General features: G+C 38.7%; 1 protein-coding gene and 1 long non-coding RNA gene across 7 annotated transcripts in view; both read right to left on the reverse strand.

Annotated features, from left to right (window-relative positions):
• LOC143213078 (uncharacterized) overlaps positions 1–19,828 on the reverse strand; it is an 832,749-nt gene that overhangs the window by 551,736 nt on the left and 261,185 nt on the right. The window lies entirely within an intron of this gene.
• The window catches only part of LOC143213088 (uncharacterized), a 150,110-nt gene that overhangs the window by 44,134 nt on the left and 86,148 nt on the right, over positions 1–19,828 (reverse strand). The gene's annotated exons all lie outside the window — the stretch shown is intronic.

A 19,828-nucleotide genomic window follows, 5' to 3' on the forward strand; every position in this document is an offset into this window, starting at 1 on the left:
GGTACAAATCTACTGGAGTACATACCAAATACATCATAATTCCTAGGAGAAAGGTACTAATTTTGAGTCCGGTAAAGTAAAGTTTACCCGAATATTATATTACAGATGCATCTCGAAATATGTCGTTTTAATAAGAAGTTATTTACCAAGTTTATGGTCCAAATTTTAAAGTAAGTTACTGAAGAGGAGTACGGATAATTTTTACGTCCACTGTAAGCTTTTCAAATTTTCCATCGGTGGGGGTTGAGAAGTAAGAAAAATTTCGGCGCTGCTCACGGACTTAAAAAGAAATTGCTTTTGCCAGCGAAGTTCGTTTCGAAATGTAGCCCACGTCAATCAGTTAGCGTTAAGATATTTTTAAAACGCACACCGTGAGCAGAATGAATGGCGCCGCCTGCATCAGTAAATAGCGAGATGAATGAGAAGAGCGATTGCCAAGTGTGAAAACAAGAATGGAAGTGCGTCCGTTACTGGAGCTCCGAGAGCTTCTTTCGCACGGAGTTTACGGCTCCTCTATAATCTGAACAAACTGAGCATTATTCTCGCAGAAAGAAGTTCAGAGCATTCGATAACGTTTCTCATTTATTTTTCCACGTGTCGGTGATCTGTTTCGCATCTGATTCGGTCGGCTCTCGAGTTATAATGTCCGCTCTGACATCTGAAAATATTGCAGCGTCGGGGAAAGTCGGTTCGAATTGAATCAATTTTTATACACATAATAATTAGTTTTTGAAAAATGGCCCCAAAGATCCGCCCTTTCGAGGAAGTACAACATTCTTGGGACACCCTGTAGAAAAGCAACGTTTGAATGAGAAGCTGTTGCTCGGACTTTTTCAAGATATCATGGCAAAAAAAGTAAGTACAAGTTGCACGACATACGTGTCAATCATTATGAAAAAAAAACTGCTCGCTTAGAGTGCATTAATTTCAAATAGGATTCAAATTAAATCATAGCCTCTTATTCTGTTCGAAGTTTTCACAAATGCAAAAAGTTCACAATACTGATCCGGATGATTCAGATGACCTTGACACAATTTGTCAAGGTCAATCTTCTGAGTGACCGTCTAAAAGTTATGAACAAAAATGTTTGCAAAATACAGCAGTAATTTTAAGTATTGGATCTAGAAATAATCTGTAATTGTGCTGCACACAGAGTTCGTTTAGGGGAACGAATGCCGGTTCGCGAATGGGGTTCCTCGGTTTTCAATTTTCTCGGGAATCTCGCGCCTCCAGTTGTGACGAGCCTGGAGTAACAGGAGTATCGATCCCGCAGGAATCGCGTATGCGCGAATCAGGTCTTCTCCAGGCACAGATAAACATACGATATAATAAATAAACAAACGGACGGCGTATTCCCTCTAAACTTGAATTGCCGTGTTCTATCATGAATCTCGTATCCCATCGTAATCTAAACGCCTTCGGACGAGGCTAATTAACTGATTTTAACACGTCATTACACGCTAGACAGCCGTGTTCCAGTTCAGATGCACATAATTCAGCGGCAGAGGAGACGGTCTGAATATGGCCTTAGGGTCTTAATACGGACTATGGTCTTAATATGGGCTAGTTGAAGTATCAAATCATGTTGAGTGCTTTGGCCTATTGAGGATAGGATGAAACGACGGTTTACCAACCAAGGAAGTGTTGTGCAGGAAATGACTCGAATTTGTTTATGCGATTTGTTGTAGAACATTCCTCTCGTTTTTCATGTTCGTTTCGATTCCTCAACGATAATCTGTTGAATCAGAGTTGGGCAAGTTTTATTTTAGGTAAGATAGCAAGGAACCGTTTGAAGGAGTTTACTTTACCGGACTCAAAATTAGTACCTTTCTCCTATAAATTAGGGTGTATTTGGTACGTATTCCAGTAGATTTGTACCCGGCGCGGATGCAGATCGAAGTTTCGATCCTCTAGGATCAATAGTTGAGGAGATATGGTCGCTTAAAGTTGAGCAATCCGCAGTGTTTTATCTGTCAAAAACACTGGAGATTGCTCAACTTTAAGCGACCATACCTCCTAAACTATTCATCCTAGAGGATCAAAACTTCGATCTACAGGTTCTCCGGGTACAAATCTACTGGATTAGCGACAACACATTTCGCGAAAATACATTTTTGTTTACCTTGTACAAGTTGCATATAAATTTTATTTTGTGCACGAAGATCCGCAGTCCATTAAATCATATTTACACAATAATATATGCTGTTTTCAAGCTACATAAATTTGTTTACGTTCAATATCGAAAAAAGCTGTACAGGATTTGTGCAACGCATGAAATATATTTTCGATAGAGATTGAAATGTTTTACATTAATAATCTTCAACAGGTTTTGTTTTTTTAAATAGTGTTTCAGCAATTTTGTGTACAAGACACTACTCGAGGTGTGTGCCAGTGTTATCGGTAAAAGGGACCGAGGGGTTTGATTAAGATCGCACAGCTCAATCAGGCTATTAGCGGATGTAAATACGAGAGAGAGTTTACGCTCATTAGGTTCGCGGAGAACAATCAAGGAAGGGAGCGGGGGTCCGCTTTTTCGTAGTTTCACGGTCTGACCAGAGTCGAGGGGAGGGGGCGGCAAAGCCGGCGTTCAAAGCTTCCTCGAACTTTTCCCCTCGGCCCTGCAAATAACGCGAAGTCTACATCGTAGAGACGATGACGCGGCGGAGGACGGTGGCAACGAATAAATCGGGAAGAGGAAGAGGAAGAGGACGAAATGGCTACCAGCCAGCCTGGGTAAGAGGAAACTAATTCCGCACGCACAAAAGGATGGCCCTTCCGAGTGGAAAGGGAACACGATGGTGCGGTGAAAGGGATGGGAGAAACGACCAAGAATTATACAGAGAGATGAAGAGACCAGATTGAACCAAATCGAGTCAAAGGGACTACCTCTTCACGATTTATAGCGTCGTGGTACGAACGAAAGTGTTTCTCATGGAGTAGCAACCATCCAGAGCCTCTTCACAACAGTCGGAGGAGGATTAATCGCTTATGGAGATGCTTCATGAAATATGCACTGCCTCCCGTTTTAACGTTCTCCTAAGGATTTACATGGAAGAGAACGTTTACGCCGGACGAAGTCCGTAGTGTTGACTTTGATCGCGATCCTATTCAATTTCTAATAACTTTCTTTTGCTGATATATAATTAGACTGCGGATTTTATTCATTTATGACAAAAATAGAAACGTACAATTTAAAGCAGTGGACATATTAAAAAGATTTAAGGACATCGGTGTATTAGTTTCAGCTTAATAAGATAATTAAAAGAAGAAAGAACTTTTTATTCGGTTCCTTCGGCTTGTAATCGATGCAGACAATTTTTATTTTGCATAAAGATCCGCAGTCTACTGATAATTGTTAGGGATGGCAGCTGAAAATTTCGGTCCTCTGATTGGAAAAACTAAATGTTTAAAAATTATTTTTTGAAAAGCACCCCAGCAATGGAACAATGACTCGCTACAGGCGAAGACATCTCAGAAAGGATTTTTAAAATATAATGCGTTAAAACATGACAGAATGTCGATGCCTCCGCTGGGAGATTCTGTTGAGCAGCGAGGAGAAGGAAAGGAGGCATTACTCTGTTAGCGATAGAATTATATTGACAACTCGGGATGGGGGGATAAAAGCGTTCAGCATCGTGAAATATCTATCAACTTGCTAGTTAAATTCTTCATCTGAATTGAATTCTACCGAATTCTAACGAATCTCGGAGTTTTATACAGGGTGGGTCGCCATATTTTGCCATCTAGATTTACGTCATTATTATTACGCATAGCAAACAATGTTTCAGATGAAGTTGAATGGTTTTGAGAGGGGCACATTCTGATGGTACATTCTTTTTTGTAGGTGGACGTGTAAAGGACATATGAAGGTGCTTAATGTTTTTTTACATGGAATCATATATTTTTTTATTGCATCAGCCGATGCTGCTTCATATTCTTTACAAAAGAGTATTAATCTATTTGTGTAAAAAAATCATTAGTTTAGGAGATATTTTAACTGTAATGTCTATTTACAGAAAAGGTTCAATGTGGCAACAATTTGCATCAGAACACTTTCTGAATCGAGAAGATGTTATTTTGTTACACTCATTGAGTGGCCATTGTTGTAAATGTTAAATATTTAATTTAATGAGAGAGAGAGAGAGATGCTTTCGGCGTTACCGTTTCGATCAATTAATAAATCCAGCAATTTTGCAAAACTGTTCGGTTCAAAACTGAACCGAAACGTTAGGAAAGAAAAAAAGTTTTTTGCAAAATTGCTAGATTTCTTAATTGATCGAAACGGTAGCGCCGAAAGCATCATTAAATTAAATATTCTGGTATCTATTCGCCAAGAACAGGAGTGAAGAAGGCCCGATCTCATGGGGGTTGAGAGAAATGCGGACAGCGGGGCCTCAAGCCCCAGTTATATCGGGGAAGTCTAGTAGAGGGGCGGCCCATTGACTGTCCAGATTTTTAGTGGGTATGCGTACGCCGACCATCTGCGGCCCGAGTCCCACTAACTACCCCCTTCTGGGGGGTGCGTAAAGCATTTTCCCCCTCATCCTTAAAAAAAAAGAAGGTATTCTGGTATCTGCTTTCAGGTTTAATTTCCGTAGGTCTGAAAGAGTCCTGCGATTACAGTGTTGCAGGGCGTGAAGGGTTGCAGGGTGAGATGACTTAACGAAGAGCCCTTAAAGAAGGGCGTAGGTGCTTGAGAAGGAGTCGAGAGGAATCCTTGAGCGCGAGGGACGGGACAAACTAGCATAATGCATGCACGGATTTTTAAAGAGTACAGAGGAGCTTCATAAAGGCTTTCATAAGTACTTCACCCCGATAAAACTTCGATTTTTCCCTTATACAGGGTGTTTCGCCTGACTCAACCGTCTTATTTTTATGTTGGGAAATAGGTCAGAGGAAAAGAGTATCCAAAAAAATTTTCTCAACGTCACTTTTCTCGAGATTTCAAGGTTATGGAAGTTTTCTTTAACCCTCATACGTTCCTCAGGGTGAAAATTCACCCATACAATATTTCCACATACTGTAAAATTATTCATCCTTTTATGTTCATGTCGTGAGATGTGTTTCTTTAAAATGTGACGTTACAGATGAAACATAATGCGTTGCTTTAACATGTAAAATAAAAATGGGTGAATTGTTAACCTAGTCTCTCTTTTAAGCAGCTATTTTTGAGGAGCGTATGAGGATTGAAAAAAACAAATTCGACGATTTACATGTTGATCCTCAAGTGACCTTCAACGAGGAAATCATGTGTTTCCTTTTAATTAAAATTCATTACTTATTACTAGACTGCGGATTTTATGCACTTATGACAAAAATGGATACGTACAATTTCAAACAGTGGAGATATTAAAAAGATTTAAGGCCACCAGTGTATTAGTTTCACCTTAACAAGATAATTAAAAAAGAAGAATGAAATTTTTATTTGACTCCTGTGTCTTACAATCAATGCAAACATTTTTTACTTTGCATAAAGTTCCGCAGTCTACTTATTACTTATTATTATTACTATTCATTAAAATATGTTTAAACCAGTTGGATCATTTTATTACTACACAGTTATTTTGCATAAATGTAAAATAAAAATTTTCCACCTGAATTGTAACAAAACGAAGTGACATTTTATTTTCGCCCTTAATATGTTCAATAGGTTGAAAAGAATATAAAGGTATTTTTAAATTCGTCTAATGTTTTCAATGTTTGAAATTACACACTTTTGTCATAAATGCATAAAATCCGCATGTTCGACATAAATGAGTAGGCGAAATTCAACAGAAAAAAACTATTTTAGCACAGCAATGTATTAATTACTTAAATCTTTAAAGAATTCCTGCAAACAGAATATTTATTTTGCATAAAGATCCTCGGTCTACTAATTATGCCAGCACAGAATCGTTCGTCAAACGTGAAACACATAGCTAAACGTTGCATGGGTATATGTATATGTATGTATGTGTATATGTATATATCGTTTATACAATATCGCGTACCGTACAAAGGAACTGATCCATACGTTTCAACGAAACGATTCGCAATTTCAAACGCATACTTCCTGCAAAACCTCAAACAGATACACCGCGTTTGCCATTTTTCTTTCCGCGAATATTGAATTGCGTATAAAGGGGTGCCTTGCCAATCCACGCTGTCTATAAACATTCATAGACAGTGCGTGCGTGTGCGGTCGTTTGGTAAATCGCTTTCTACCGCCGCGACCGCAAAAGCGGTCAGGCTCGAACCGCCGTTTCTAAAATCCATTCGGCGAGCCCGCAATGATCAATACAACTCTCCCGGCAAGACTTTGCGTTAATCAATTCCTGTGTCATATTTATAATGCTTCCATCAATTTTATTTCGGTTGTTTTATCAATTTGGATGTGGAACAGTTCAATAAATTGTTTCATTATTGATCAACGTACCCGTTCTCCTTTTCAATATTCTTCGAAGCAAAGCTTCTATAATCGCTGGTAATACAACAAGTAATTTATCCATAATAAAAAAATATAAGAACACCTTTTTAGAAACCACACTTATGTTAAAATGCACTAAAAAGGACTGAAAACGCTGATTTCAAATTTTGAAATCAGATTTGTGAAATCAGCGTGAAAAAAAATTAGTTGAACTTTTAATTGAATTTTTTTATTTAATTTTTTTTATTTTTATTTATTTAATTTTTTACGGTTAATTTTTGTTAACCGTCAATGTTGTCTTCGTCTCGCTATAACTTTGTAAAAAACCAACATAGCAACAATTTGAAACAGAGCATCTGAAACTAGAGGTTTCAGGCTTTCAAACCATTGTTTAACGATATCGATACAGCAATTTTTGACGGAGTTATAATCACGTAAAGTGGGAGCAATTTTTCGGGTTCGCACAAGTGATCCCTTAATTCTTTTCAGGTGGGTCAGTGGAGTGGGGATCAGTCGGAGTGGAAACGCGTAGTGGAGTAGGGACACTGACGCGCGGAGTGGGGATCGCTGAACGCGATCACGTGCTACCGAGAGTCGCGCGGCGAGGCGTGACAGTTAATATTAAAATATTTTTTTCTCCTGAACTCACAGTTTCTTTTTAAATTTGTTTTTTAATATTGCATTGTCATCCAGAGTTCTGAGCTACGTTTAAAGTTTCAAGTCTCTAGCTCATCGAAAAGTGATTTAAAATTCTATTACAAGATTTGACGCATGCAACGACAACTCGGCAAGCCAATATAAGAGAGCGTGGTAATAAATAATAAAATTCTGTAAAGATTTATCAAGATACATCTGGGTTAAACTTTACCTTTCGGGATCAATAATCTTGGACTTGTTTCTCATAGAATCCCGTAGATTTTCACGCGAAAATTCCGGAAATCCATGTTTTAATGTTAGGAATTGACCGGTTCAAAAGATTTATAGGTAAATACATACTTTACCTTAAAAGTGACAGTTAGAAACGAAAATTTAATACATTTATGGTAAAACGGATGTTTATAAACACTGAAAAAGATTGATAACTAATTCGTATTTATTCGTTGCAAGCAGTACGTACTCTTACCGTTCAATTAAATTTCACTTCTGTTAATTTTTAGAAACGCCACGGAGTCGCGTATAATTGAGCTTATTCCGAGCGCAATAATTAATCATGCGATGATAATATCTCGCTAATTACTTTATAACTGGTGCTAAAACAACGAAAGATCAGCCGTGCGATGGCCTGCCATTATTTTCAATCTATCAACAGCGCGGAGAATGGACCGTGCAATGCGAACACGCGGATGTGCTAAGCGCGTACGAGATAATAGAAATTGCTAATAGACTGGTTAATAATGATAATAACGGCAGTGGTATCGTTTCGATAGCGAAAAATCGATAGGATATCGTTCTCTATGGTTGCATTTCGATCAGGCCGCGTTGTTGCGAACCGGAGAGGAGTGTGGTACGCGATGGCTGTGACGAGCGACCGTATTTAAGCGTGATTAAGCTCAGCAATATTGGGCTTTCGGTCACAAAGGGGATTTCACTTGCTCTGTGTCCTGTCTCTCTGCTCGACACCGCCGTGAAATGTAATATAACCATAAACGTTAATTACCATTTGCTGAAAGAGGTCTCAAAGCAGGCTTTTTTACCTTCGAATTGCTTAGCTCGAGCGTGTTGTTCCGCGATGGCGGATAAAAAATCAAGGGAAATATCAAATGAAAATTTTCGTCGGATATTTTCTGGTGTTTTCTTTCACGGAAAATTCAGTGTTTTGTACCGACTAGACGATATTTATTTATTTATTATTTTATTGATTATCTTCGCTATTTAATCCACAGTTTCATTATCTGCATGTATATTACCATTTTCAATTTGAATTAATTTGTTGTTGATGATAATGATGACGCTGCTCCTATTCTGCTAGCCCTCTTTAACCTTCTTTCTAATCTACATTGATTTTTTCCCTATGTTTTTATCATTACGAAAAGAAACTGCTGTTTTTCAAGCGTTTTTTCTTCAAATCGATATCTGTAATAGAATGTATACACTTCATTATACTGAATCATAAGAGAAAACAAGTATGGATAATAGTAATTCACATATGTATAATCATTGCAGCTTCGATAACTTCCTGAGATCATTTGAAGCAACATTTTCCTTTGCAAAAATGGCGTCCGCGGCTTCGTTAAGGAGTTATTATTTCGTTCGTATAAATTTTAGTTGAAGCGTCCTCAATTCAGTTTATCCGACTCCTCGACTCTTCTCGCTATTTTTACGTAGACGTTCGCTAAATATTTATCAGAAGCGTTCACAGAAGCGTCGTGTCTAAAGGAAATTTCTTGCGAAAAAAGGAGCTTATCGGTCATCGCGATTCTTGTTTTCCAATATCGATGAAAAAGTTTAAATTCGTTGAATACGAGCGGCCACTCTTGCGTCAATATTATGGCTTTCAAAGCTCGCTGCAGACTAAGCTTCTGTGGACGTTGATGGCAATCCGTATCTCAAGATTCATCCCCGGTGCTTATATTCACTGATAAAAGTCACACACACACCTCCAGGTACTTCCTCAGAAATCTTTTTGAAAAATACCGAAATGGACCTCAGTGTACAGTTCTCAGCTTGTAAAAGGAAACAATCAAATATAATCTTTATCACTTCATAATCTTGCTGTAGTCTATCTAGAATACATCAAGTAAATTTAAATAAATAACGAGTTAGTCATTGATATCGTATTTTTTAGTTACATCAATCGATGCAACTGGACATTCGTTATAAAAAAGTACTAGCCTATGTATGTCGAAAAGTTAGTAGTTCACGAGCTATTTCAATTTAAATAACTCTAAAACACCACTAGTCATACCATGATGTTTTAGAGTTATTTAAATTGAAATATCTCCTGAACTACTAACTTTTCGACATACATGGGTTAATACTTTTTTATAACGAATGTCCAGCTGCATCGATTTATGTATTAAAAAATACCTCATTCCATTAAAAAAAATATCGATGACCTTGAAATCTTGATAAAAAATGATCTTGAAAATTTTTTCCCTTACACCGTTACATGTGGCCCTTCAAACAGTGTAACTTTGTCCTAAGAAGTTTTTTTGTACAACGATAAGTAACGGAGATATTTAGGTGTTCTGTTTCACCCTGTGTTATAATTAGACAGCGGATCTTTATGCAAAATGAACAATTTTTTAAAAAATTCTTTTATTAAGAAATTGATTAAAAAACAAATTAAATGACAATTATCTCCTAAACTAAAGCCTAAAGGGAAATGTTGTACAGAATGGTGACCTCAACAGCATATCTCAAGGCCATTGAAATCTAAAGGGGGGAGGACCCTAAGTTTACCAGAGAAGAGTCCACAAATAAAATAACTTTGACCCGCATATTTAGTTGCTAAGGGAAAGTTAGTTTACAAATACTGGACAAACACAGATACCGGAGGCTCACGAATTCATAGAACTGGCGGTAAACAAGGACACGTTCGTATAAACGAGGTGCGAATAAACAAACTCTTCCGCTATGCCCTTATTCATAGATGTGCGATAAATCGTGACGGTGTGGATTGAACTGCATTTCTATGAAATGAATCGACGTAGCCTATACCCCATTGGAACACGCGTAGACAAGTACAAACGAATGTGGAGTACGAGAGGTCCTTGAGACGAGAGCAGCAAAGAAACCTGTGAATGTTAGCCGCCATATTTATTACGCTAACGACCGGTTCCCCGTCACGTTACATCGAACAACAATTACTCAACTTCATGTACTTCCATTTACGATACGACAATGCACATTACGGCGCGCCGGCGCAGGTAGCACGGTATGAGTTCATCCGGCGCGAGTCGTTTGTTTCAATCTAATTACTGTGACGTATCTTTTGCATTACGAGATGCTGCCTGCTGCGGGTTGTAACTCGTTATTACGTGCCATTAAACCGCGGGGAAAAACCGACGGCTATTGCAATTAATCTAGATTTTATACAAAATGGCTGTGCCAGGGTTCTCTCAGTGAGAACACGAAATTAGTCAACATCGGTGCATCTTCGCAAAATTAATCAGAGATACTTAATATATTTTATATTGCACTCTTTCTATGCAATTTTATTTAATTCCTTTAAAGTAGCCAAAGAGAACCACTTGTGACAAGTTTCAAGTCGGTACAGTAAATATTCGATGGACGCAAGAGCCTCGGGGACGTTCGTTTGCATAGATCGTAGAGAGACACTATTCTTTTTTGTGCTTTGAATTGGATTGAATTGAATTGATAGGATCCCCAACCTCACTATCTGGGTTACACTATGATTTATTTCTTCTGTTCTGCTCAACAAAAAGTTACGCAAAAATTCATGAACATTCTACCTAATGGCACTCATAACAGTGAATTATTTCAGAATTTGTGGTTGCAAGATCGATTTTTTTAAGAATCGGAAAGCATGAAATTGTGATAGGATGCCCAGCCTCACTATCTGGGTTATACTATGATTTATTTCTTCTGTTCTGCTCAACAAAAGGTTACGAAAAAATTCATGAACATTCTACCTATTGGCCCACACGTCGGTGAATTATTTCGGAATTTTTGGTTGCGAAATCGATTTTTAAAAAAATCCGGAAGCATGAGACATTTAAAATCGGACTGGTATTCCCTCCATTGTTTCCCTCAAAATATTCTTTCCATAGTTCCGTTTTGTTCGCTACAGCATCCAATCAGAAGTGACCATTTTAGATAGACGTGACCTGCGACATGAAATAGGACTTCTCTCGCCGAGGTTGTGAATTTTTTCAGTTCTTCTGGCGAGATGTCAGCCTAGAAACATCCTAAACGACGAACCCCAGCGCGAATTCGTTTAATCAACGTGATTGCACTTATGTCACCGACGAATTTGGTTCTCCCCCGGTGGGACAACGTGTCCACCTCCTTCCTTCCTATTCTCGTTGACGTGGACACGATTTATGGGGCGCGATCATAAAAGATGTTCACAGCGGAATGACGGTGCTGACTGCCAACGGAAGTCCATGGAAATGTGCCGTCGTAAAAGTCCACTTAATACGCCCGCGCGGAGATATCAGACCCAGAAAATTTCCCGTCGAACTATCGCGCGTTGCCGGTTTTATTGGACTTGCTGGCCACGTAAACTTTCAGTTATCTCCGAGCCAGGAAACGGAGTCGCGCAACCATGATTTTATGGGGATCCCGGCGCGCCGACTCGTGGACAATTTCCTTATGCTCACTACTCCCGATGTTACAATTAATACAGAAATAATATCGACACTTCGGGGGGGGGGGGGCTCTAAAATCCCTCAGCGCACATCCCTGTAGGATATGCTACCCTGTTAGCCTGATAAAATGGAGTAAATAATTTTTTTCGCGTATATGGACATTGTTACAAAAAAAGATTTTTTTAGGGAACATTAAGCAACATTTCAGCTCTATTTTCGTATTTTTTTTATTACATTAAACTGCAAAATGGCGGAGTTCTGTAACATTATCTAAGTCGATGTACAGCAAAACCTTGGTACATAGCATTCAGAGGTAAAATATAAAAAATTGTTCCATTAATTTAAACCAAGATAGATTATCTTCAATGTAGCTTACGGTCTTTTCGATATCTTGATTTGCTGAATTTTTATCGATTTTTGAAGTTGATTTTTTTCAGGAAAAAAGAGTTCTCGTTTTCTCATTCTTCGAAATTATTAAAAATCATACGCTACAGTGAAGTTAACTGTCTTTCTACATTCAAGACGAATACATACAATGATCTATGTATAATAATATAGACGTTTATACTCAGTTTATACTCATTATACTCAGTCAGACACTTTTATACTCGGAATTTGATGCTCTATCGATCTATGGTATAAAAAACAGGACATTCCATTCAAAAAATTAAGTTGACCCTGGACTTACCTCGAAAAAAATAAAGTTTACCTTGGAATGACCTTGAAAACATTTTCATTTGAAATATTTTTTTCTCTGGAATTTAGTTTTCGAGATATTCCAGGATAAATGCCCGAACCTGTACATATGTAGAATTATCTTACACTCTTTATGCTGAGAGAATGATTTTTATGTATTTATGGCATCTGAAAATTTTCAAAAAATGCTGGAACGTAGAGTTCGACAGAATTCGGTACGATTTACATTTATCCAGATCTACAAAGGCTACTACCACTGAAAATAAGATTTGGTTTAATTCGACTTTCTTAAAATTTGCCTAGAAAAATTGAGAATTGCATAAACATCCGCGGTGTAATGATTAGGAACAGCAGAATGACGTCATATTGCGTAATTCTGGACGAAATGTAAATCCGGCGGTATATCGCGCTGTTTGTCGTGGGACAACCATCGCGATCGTACCGTCGATATTCGAAAGCCGAGCTCGAGTGAGTGTGCACATACATACGCAGCGGGCCGTGTATACGCCATACACACCCATAATAAACGTGTACACACGGACATGCGTGTCCGCAGCCCTCGAAAGTGTTTACGAGAGACGTTAAAACGATCCGACGGCCGATTATTGCTTCGAATCAAAGACAAAGTGGTGATCGCTGTTCCGAGACGATCGCAAACATGTCGCTGTCAGATGGTTTAATTAGTGTGTCTGCCTAACGACGTGCTACACTGCGATACATGCTCGAACACGCAAAAATATCGTCCGGAGGAATTTGAATCTGTCTACCTACTTGGTTTGGATTGATGCTTTCTTTTTCGTTGGACAGAAACGGTGAAAATTTTCAAGGGCTGTTTTCACCCTTTCAATGCGAACGATGGCCGAAGTAAATTACTGGAGAGGGTTCGAATCTCGCCGCCGGCATCCCTGGAAATATTCTATGTGCCATTTTAAACAGGTGGTTCAGAACCCACCTTATAAAAACTGTAGGTCCCGTCGCGAAATAACCACAGCGGTTAAAAAAGCGACGTAAAATATATTTAAAAAAAATATATCTGGAGGGAATTTTATCATCATTTTCTATGTAGAATGTTATTATTAGTCTAGTAAATAGTGAATAGTAGAAATTGCAATTTTTCATGATTTACGGCACTTTTACCACTTGTGGTCACTTTGTATTATAATTCGTAAACCAATTAAACAATTTCGAAGAAATTTTAATTTCTAGAAGAATTAGTTTAGTAAATGACATTTGGTCGGAATTGTGAAAAACAATAGTAAAAGTTACGACTGTTTTAGATGGGCCAATAACGAAAATTTCAAAGATGTGTTTGGTCAACTCGAAAATTGAAATCGGTTAATTGGTTTACGAGTTATAAACGATGGAAAGTGGTAAGAAGCCGAAGATTTTGGAAAATTGCAATTTTTACCACTTTTGATCGTTTATAACTCGTGAACCAATTAACCAATTTCAATGAAATTTTCAGAACGTATATAATTCGTACGAGTTTACAAAACACATGTTTTAAATTTTCGTTATTGGCCCAGCTAAAAATGTTTACTATGAGTGAGTGGAATTTGTAATGCTCCTTACTGTAAGAGTGCAGCACCTTTCCTTGACATGTAAACCTTTAAATAAGGAAAAATTTGTTCGCATCCTTCAACGATTATTTCATTTTTACAGAGTAGAAAACAAATATGATTACTGTCTTAAGACTTATGAAGCGGGAGTGTCTATCGAAGGGCGCTTACCCTGGAACACCCTGTACACTCGCATCTGTCACTAGTGCATAAAGCGTCTAGTTATCACTCTTTTATTGCCTATCATTCATCTGGCCGTTTGGACCGTGTTATACCTGCAGCCGTCTGATACCAAACTTCGAATTGAATAATAAAATCTGAGTTCGGTTCGTTGAACCCGGCCTAACGCCGAACGCAGGCAATTGTAACAGTGCCAAATCGTCCGTAATATCGAACTTCCTTGAAACCGTTACCAGCCCGTTAGGAAGTTCGGCAAAAGGTTAACGTCCAGTGACTCCCGCTCCTCGGATCTGCATCGAATTCGAAGACATCCGTTGCGCCGGGTTTTAGCCGGCACCCCCGCGGCAGAAGTCATGTCGGGAGAATTTCTAGGATTTCCAAAAGTCCCCACTGTCTGGCACTGCCGAGCGGCTTTGATCAACGCTGGTTCGAGAAGCAACGCTATCACTTAGCGGTCGTCTTTGTCCACAACAGTATTGCGCGCGGTGAACCGGAACGCCGCTGGCGTTGCACTGCTTAACAAACTCCATCGCCAGAAACAACGGAAATATTACTGCAGTTTTGTTGTTAACACTAATCGTAACAGAAAATGCGACTGGTATACAGTTACGCAAATAACTGATCACTAGACTGCGGATTCTATAAAACGCATTTGTAAAATACAATGGTAAAAATTGATTTTCACAACTTTTTTGAAAAATTGAATTTATTGAAAATTTAAAAGATGTGTTTGGTCAACTCGTATAAATTATGTACGCTCTGAAAATTCCATTGAAATTGGTTAATTGGTTTACGAGTTATAAACGATCAAACATGGTAAAAATTGCTATTTTCCAAAACCTTCGGCTTCCTACCACTTTTGATAGTTTATAACTCGTAAACCAATTAACCGATTTCAATGAAATTTTCGGAGCGTATATAATTTATACGAGTTGACCAAACACATGTATTAAATTTTCGTTATTGGCCCATCTAAACAATGCAAAATAGACATTCTGAAAATGCGCTAGCCTCTGGTGTTTTTCTATCGGAGAACAATTTCGTGAAGGAGAAAGTTATTGCAAATAACCTCAAGAATCTACCAAGGAAGAGTACAATATTTTTAGGACAGCCTGTATACGAATAGGGATGCTTAGACCACGATAACGATAACCTAGAACAAGAAAAGAAGCCTTCACCGTTTCTCGATTGATGCAGAAGTTTCAAATGACGCATAACACCGTGCGCGAATTTCTATGAACGGTAATGGAAGCGACATGGGGTCGGAAGACTACACGAGTGCCTTTATCGTCCTCATTTTAAAGCTCAATCACAAAGTGGCTGCTGGCGTCGTCGTGGCCGCTTTTTTGCGTCCGGTGAAGCGATTTCCCTGGCGAAATTTTTCGAACAGAGGCAGCAGCTTTTACGAAGCTGCAAGCTCAATGGATAATATACTGCGACGCGAGGGATGCTGCTCGCCCTTCTTCTTAAGTAGAGAAGGGTTCACGACCCTGTGATGACATATACGTGAGAACGCGCCTACTCTCCAGCCCTCGGTTCAGAAATGTCTTTCCACCCTTTTTCCCCGAGATGAGTCACCCCGTGGAAAGCCCACGGAAACGGTCTCGAGAGCAATTCTACGGCAATGAGACGAAAAACCGGACAAGGGCGGCGGGGATGTTTTCACTGCGCTTATGCGGTCCATTTGTCTGGCTGTTTTGACGGATGGACGCCGGCGTATCGATCCCCGTTAATGTATCGAGAAGTAGGGTGGGGCTAAAGGTCCCGTTTTTCATATAAATCTATCGTAACATTTATCAGAAACGACCTAGAGGTGTAACCTTCAAGGTTAACTCGGTTTTAGCTTTTTCTGACCATGTGCCCTTCCTTTGAAAAATCTGAGAAAATGTTATGTTAACAACCACAACGACATAACGAAATTGTAAAAATATAAATTTAGTATTCCGTACCGACTACGAGAAATCGGAATTTCAACATTTTTTTTATTCCTTAACCCGGCGTTAGTAAGGTGGGAAGATCTATCGTAAGTGGTAAGGTGGGGTCTCACAAACCCCCCGAAATAATACATATATTGTATTATAGATATAAATACCTTTTTCATAAATATAAGATTAGGTATTGCTTAAGCGGCTTGTAATTTATCAGAGTAAAAAAACAGATCCACGAAATTTTAATTTTTATTATTCAAAAATACTTAACAACTGTCACGCGTTGTTACAATGTTACGATCAATCTAACATCTCTGGGGTCTGTGAGACCCCACCTAACTAACGCCGGGTTAAAACTCAGTTTTTCTCGAAAAAAATCTAATTGTATCTTCGACAATAAATAATTTTAATAGACGTTTAAAATGTCACTTTTACTGGGTGGAAGGTACGAAGCGAAGAATTCTGAAAAATTTATAGATGTGCATTCTAATAGCTAAAAGATACCTGATTTTTTTCGGAATTTTTAATTGAGGAGGGTAAGAGAAATTACGGAAAAACCTGATTTTCTTTGTCACCCTATTACTACCCTTCGCGTCGACATATGGGGTTAAAAATTGGCAGAAAATATTTTCTTTGGATAAGCTGTCGAATGGCCTGTTGCAAATTCAATTCGGTTTAGGGGCACTTTAACCCCCTGGTCACTTCATCAAATAACTTCCCTCGGTTGCCATAAATTTTCATGCTTTAATAGTTCCTTAATCGAATCTACCGTAAATAACGTACGGATATAAAAGTATAAACCTAGTATTTCATTTCTTAAAATTCGGTTTCGAAACCGAAAATTCTGAAAAAATTCATGGATGTGCATTCTAATGGCTAAAAGATGCCTGATTTTTCTCGGAATTTTTAATTGAAGAGGGTAAGAGAAATGACAGAAAAACCTGATTTTCTTCGTATCCCCATTACCAGTCCCCATGCCGTCATATGGGGTTGAAAATTGGCATAAACCGAATGGTCTATTGCAAATGGGTCCCATGGAAATCACCGACACAGATTTCTCCGACACGGTTTTCACCGACAACATTTAATTAATTTTTTATTAATTAATTAATTAATAAATGTGGATTGAATGAAAATCAGTGGAAAAACGAAATATGAAACCGAGTGTTCTTGAATTAATTAATAAATAAAAAATTAACGAAATGTTGTCGGTGAAAACCGTGTCGGAGAAATCTGTGTCGATGATTTCCATGGGACCCATTGCACATTCAATTTGATCATCCGGCTACACCCTTTAAGCGAGCACTACCGTAGTTCCCCCGGCTGGAATTTCGATTCGACCTAGTTCCGATCGGCGTAGGCGTGCTGCCGCGTGTCCTCGAGCACGCTCGGATCGCAATTGCGAATACCCACGAATCGTGACTCCGAATACGACGCCATGGCAATTCGAGGCTCCTCGAGCGATGGATGATGAGTCGTTCGTTGAGTCATCGTTGCGTTAGGGACAACCAGTGACGTCAGAATCGACCAAAACTAGTCGATTTTTCCTCTCTCTTTCTTTTCCCCTTCCACTATCCCATTCTAGCACCATGAGTAATGTGACCATACGTACCGTTTTTAGGTAGTCTGTCCCGTTATCCCCAAGCACATCTTCGGGACGCCGAAGTGTCCCGTTTTTAAAAAGAGAGCAATCCACGATAACAATTTCGAAAAATGCACTAAAAAGTAGAAAATAATTTTCTTAGACATTAGCGACTATACATAGAAGCGTGGAGCGCTAAACTATGTTGACGTAATCTTCGTGGGCGCTCCACGCTTTTATTTATAGTCACTAGTGCCTATAAAAATTATTTTCTCCTTTTTAGTGCATTTTAATATAAGCGTAGTTTTTATGAAGTTTTTGTTTTACATTTTTTTATTTTTTCTATGAAATATACACACACACACATATATATATATATATATATATATATATAACCTTCATTTCGATCCCCTTGGGGTTACAAATTATACAAAACTCTTCTCCTGACTTCGCCGCTAATTTTTATATGGAATAGTAAGATATAGAAACGCAAGATATGGAAATACGCAAGATAGAATGAGTTGATGGAGTCCGAAATTGTCCGAAATGGAACTGAATGAACGGAACGCCACACTGACTGTGTTCCTTCGGTGCGAAGTGGGTCAGTGGAGTGGGGATGAGTCGGAGTGGGACGCGTAGTGGAGTAGGAAGCGCTGGCGCGCGGAGTGGGGATCGCTGAACGTGATGTACTACCGAGCGTCGCGCGACGAGGTGTGACGGTTAATATTAACATTTTTTTTTCTCCTGAAACGCACAGTTCTTTTTTAAATTTGTTTTTTAATATTGTATTGTCATCCAGATCTGAGCTACGTTTAAAGTTTCAAGTCTCTAGCTCATCGGGAAGTGGTTTAAAATTCGATTACAAGATTTGACGCATAAAACAACGGTCACGTATTAATCTGGTCATCGGAGAGGGAGTAAACTGTATTCCCCTCGATTTCCTCGTTGTGGCGACACTGGGACAACCCGAAGAACTTCAGGGTAATCGTTAACCAGGATCGAAGCAGCCTGCGGCCGAAAATCAACGTGTTGCTCCGACTTCTCCGAAACCACAGGCGTCGAAGCTGCTTTACATCGGATTCGGAGGAACTGGCCGGATCGATTAATACGGAATTAATAATGGCCGCTAGATACGCGTACAGCCATTGAACATCAATCCTCCGCTGTTTAATCTCGCCCCGAGGAGAATTGATGGTCTTCTTTCAATTAGGCTCCGCCGGGTGATTTTTAAATTGCAACACGACTTATCTTCATTGATTCGAAGCTGTTACTTAATTCATCTTCGCGGTGTATGCCGAGGAATGGCGCCCTAATCCTCCTTTATTCGTAATCCATGACTGTCTGAAGAGATTAGGCTCTGAACGCTATGAATTTACGGCAACCGGGGGAAGTTATTCGATGAAGTGACCGGAGGGTTAAAGTGCAAGACCGAATTGAATTTGCAACAGGCCATTCGATAGCTTGTACAGAGAAAATATTTTCTGCCAATTTTTAACCGCATATGTCGACGCGTGGGGTAGTAACCTTCTTTGAAGGTCAGGTTTTCCTGTAATTTCTCTCACCCTCTTCAATTGAAAATTCTGAAAAAAATCAGGCATCTTTTAGCTATTAGAATGCACATCCATGAATTTTTTCGGAATTTTTGGCTTCGAAACCGAATTTTAAAAAATGAAATACTAAGTTTATGCTTTTATATCCGTACGTTATTTACAAAGCATGATTTAACAATGTTTTTCAAACAATGCTTTTATATATAGTATATAAAATATGTTTGCACATTTCACCCAGTAAAAGTGACATTTTAAATGTCCACTAGAATTATTTATTGTCGAAGATATAATTAGATTTTTTTCAGGGACGGAGGTCAGATAAAAAAGAAATGATAGATTGCGGCGTTTTATTAGATTAAAAAATGATGAAATTCTTGAACAGCAAACTTCAAACATGTCGTAAGGTTTGATGGATTAAAGGTAATCGACTTTCTGCCACTAAACGGAAACGTTCTTTGAAGCGATCCCTGTATGTTTACTGTTTTACATAATATAACAAAGAGACACGTCCTCCACGAGGTCTTTTCAATCATCGTGTCACGTAACAGAAAAATCCATGTCCAATCAGAAGGCTTATATTTACACAAGAAAGGCTCGAGCGCTTCCTTCCTGTTGCACGTATAATATGTTAGCCTACGTAAATCGATACATCTA

Source organism: Lasioglossum baleicum, chromosome 10, assembly GCF_051020765.1.
Source record: "Lasioglossum baleicum chromosome 10, iyLasBale1, whole genome shotgun sequence".
In the NCBI taxonomy this organism is placed as follows: Eukaryota; Metazoa; Arthropoda; class Insecta; order Hymenoptera; family Halictidae; genus Lasioglossum; species Lasioglossum baleicum.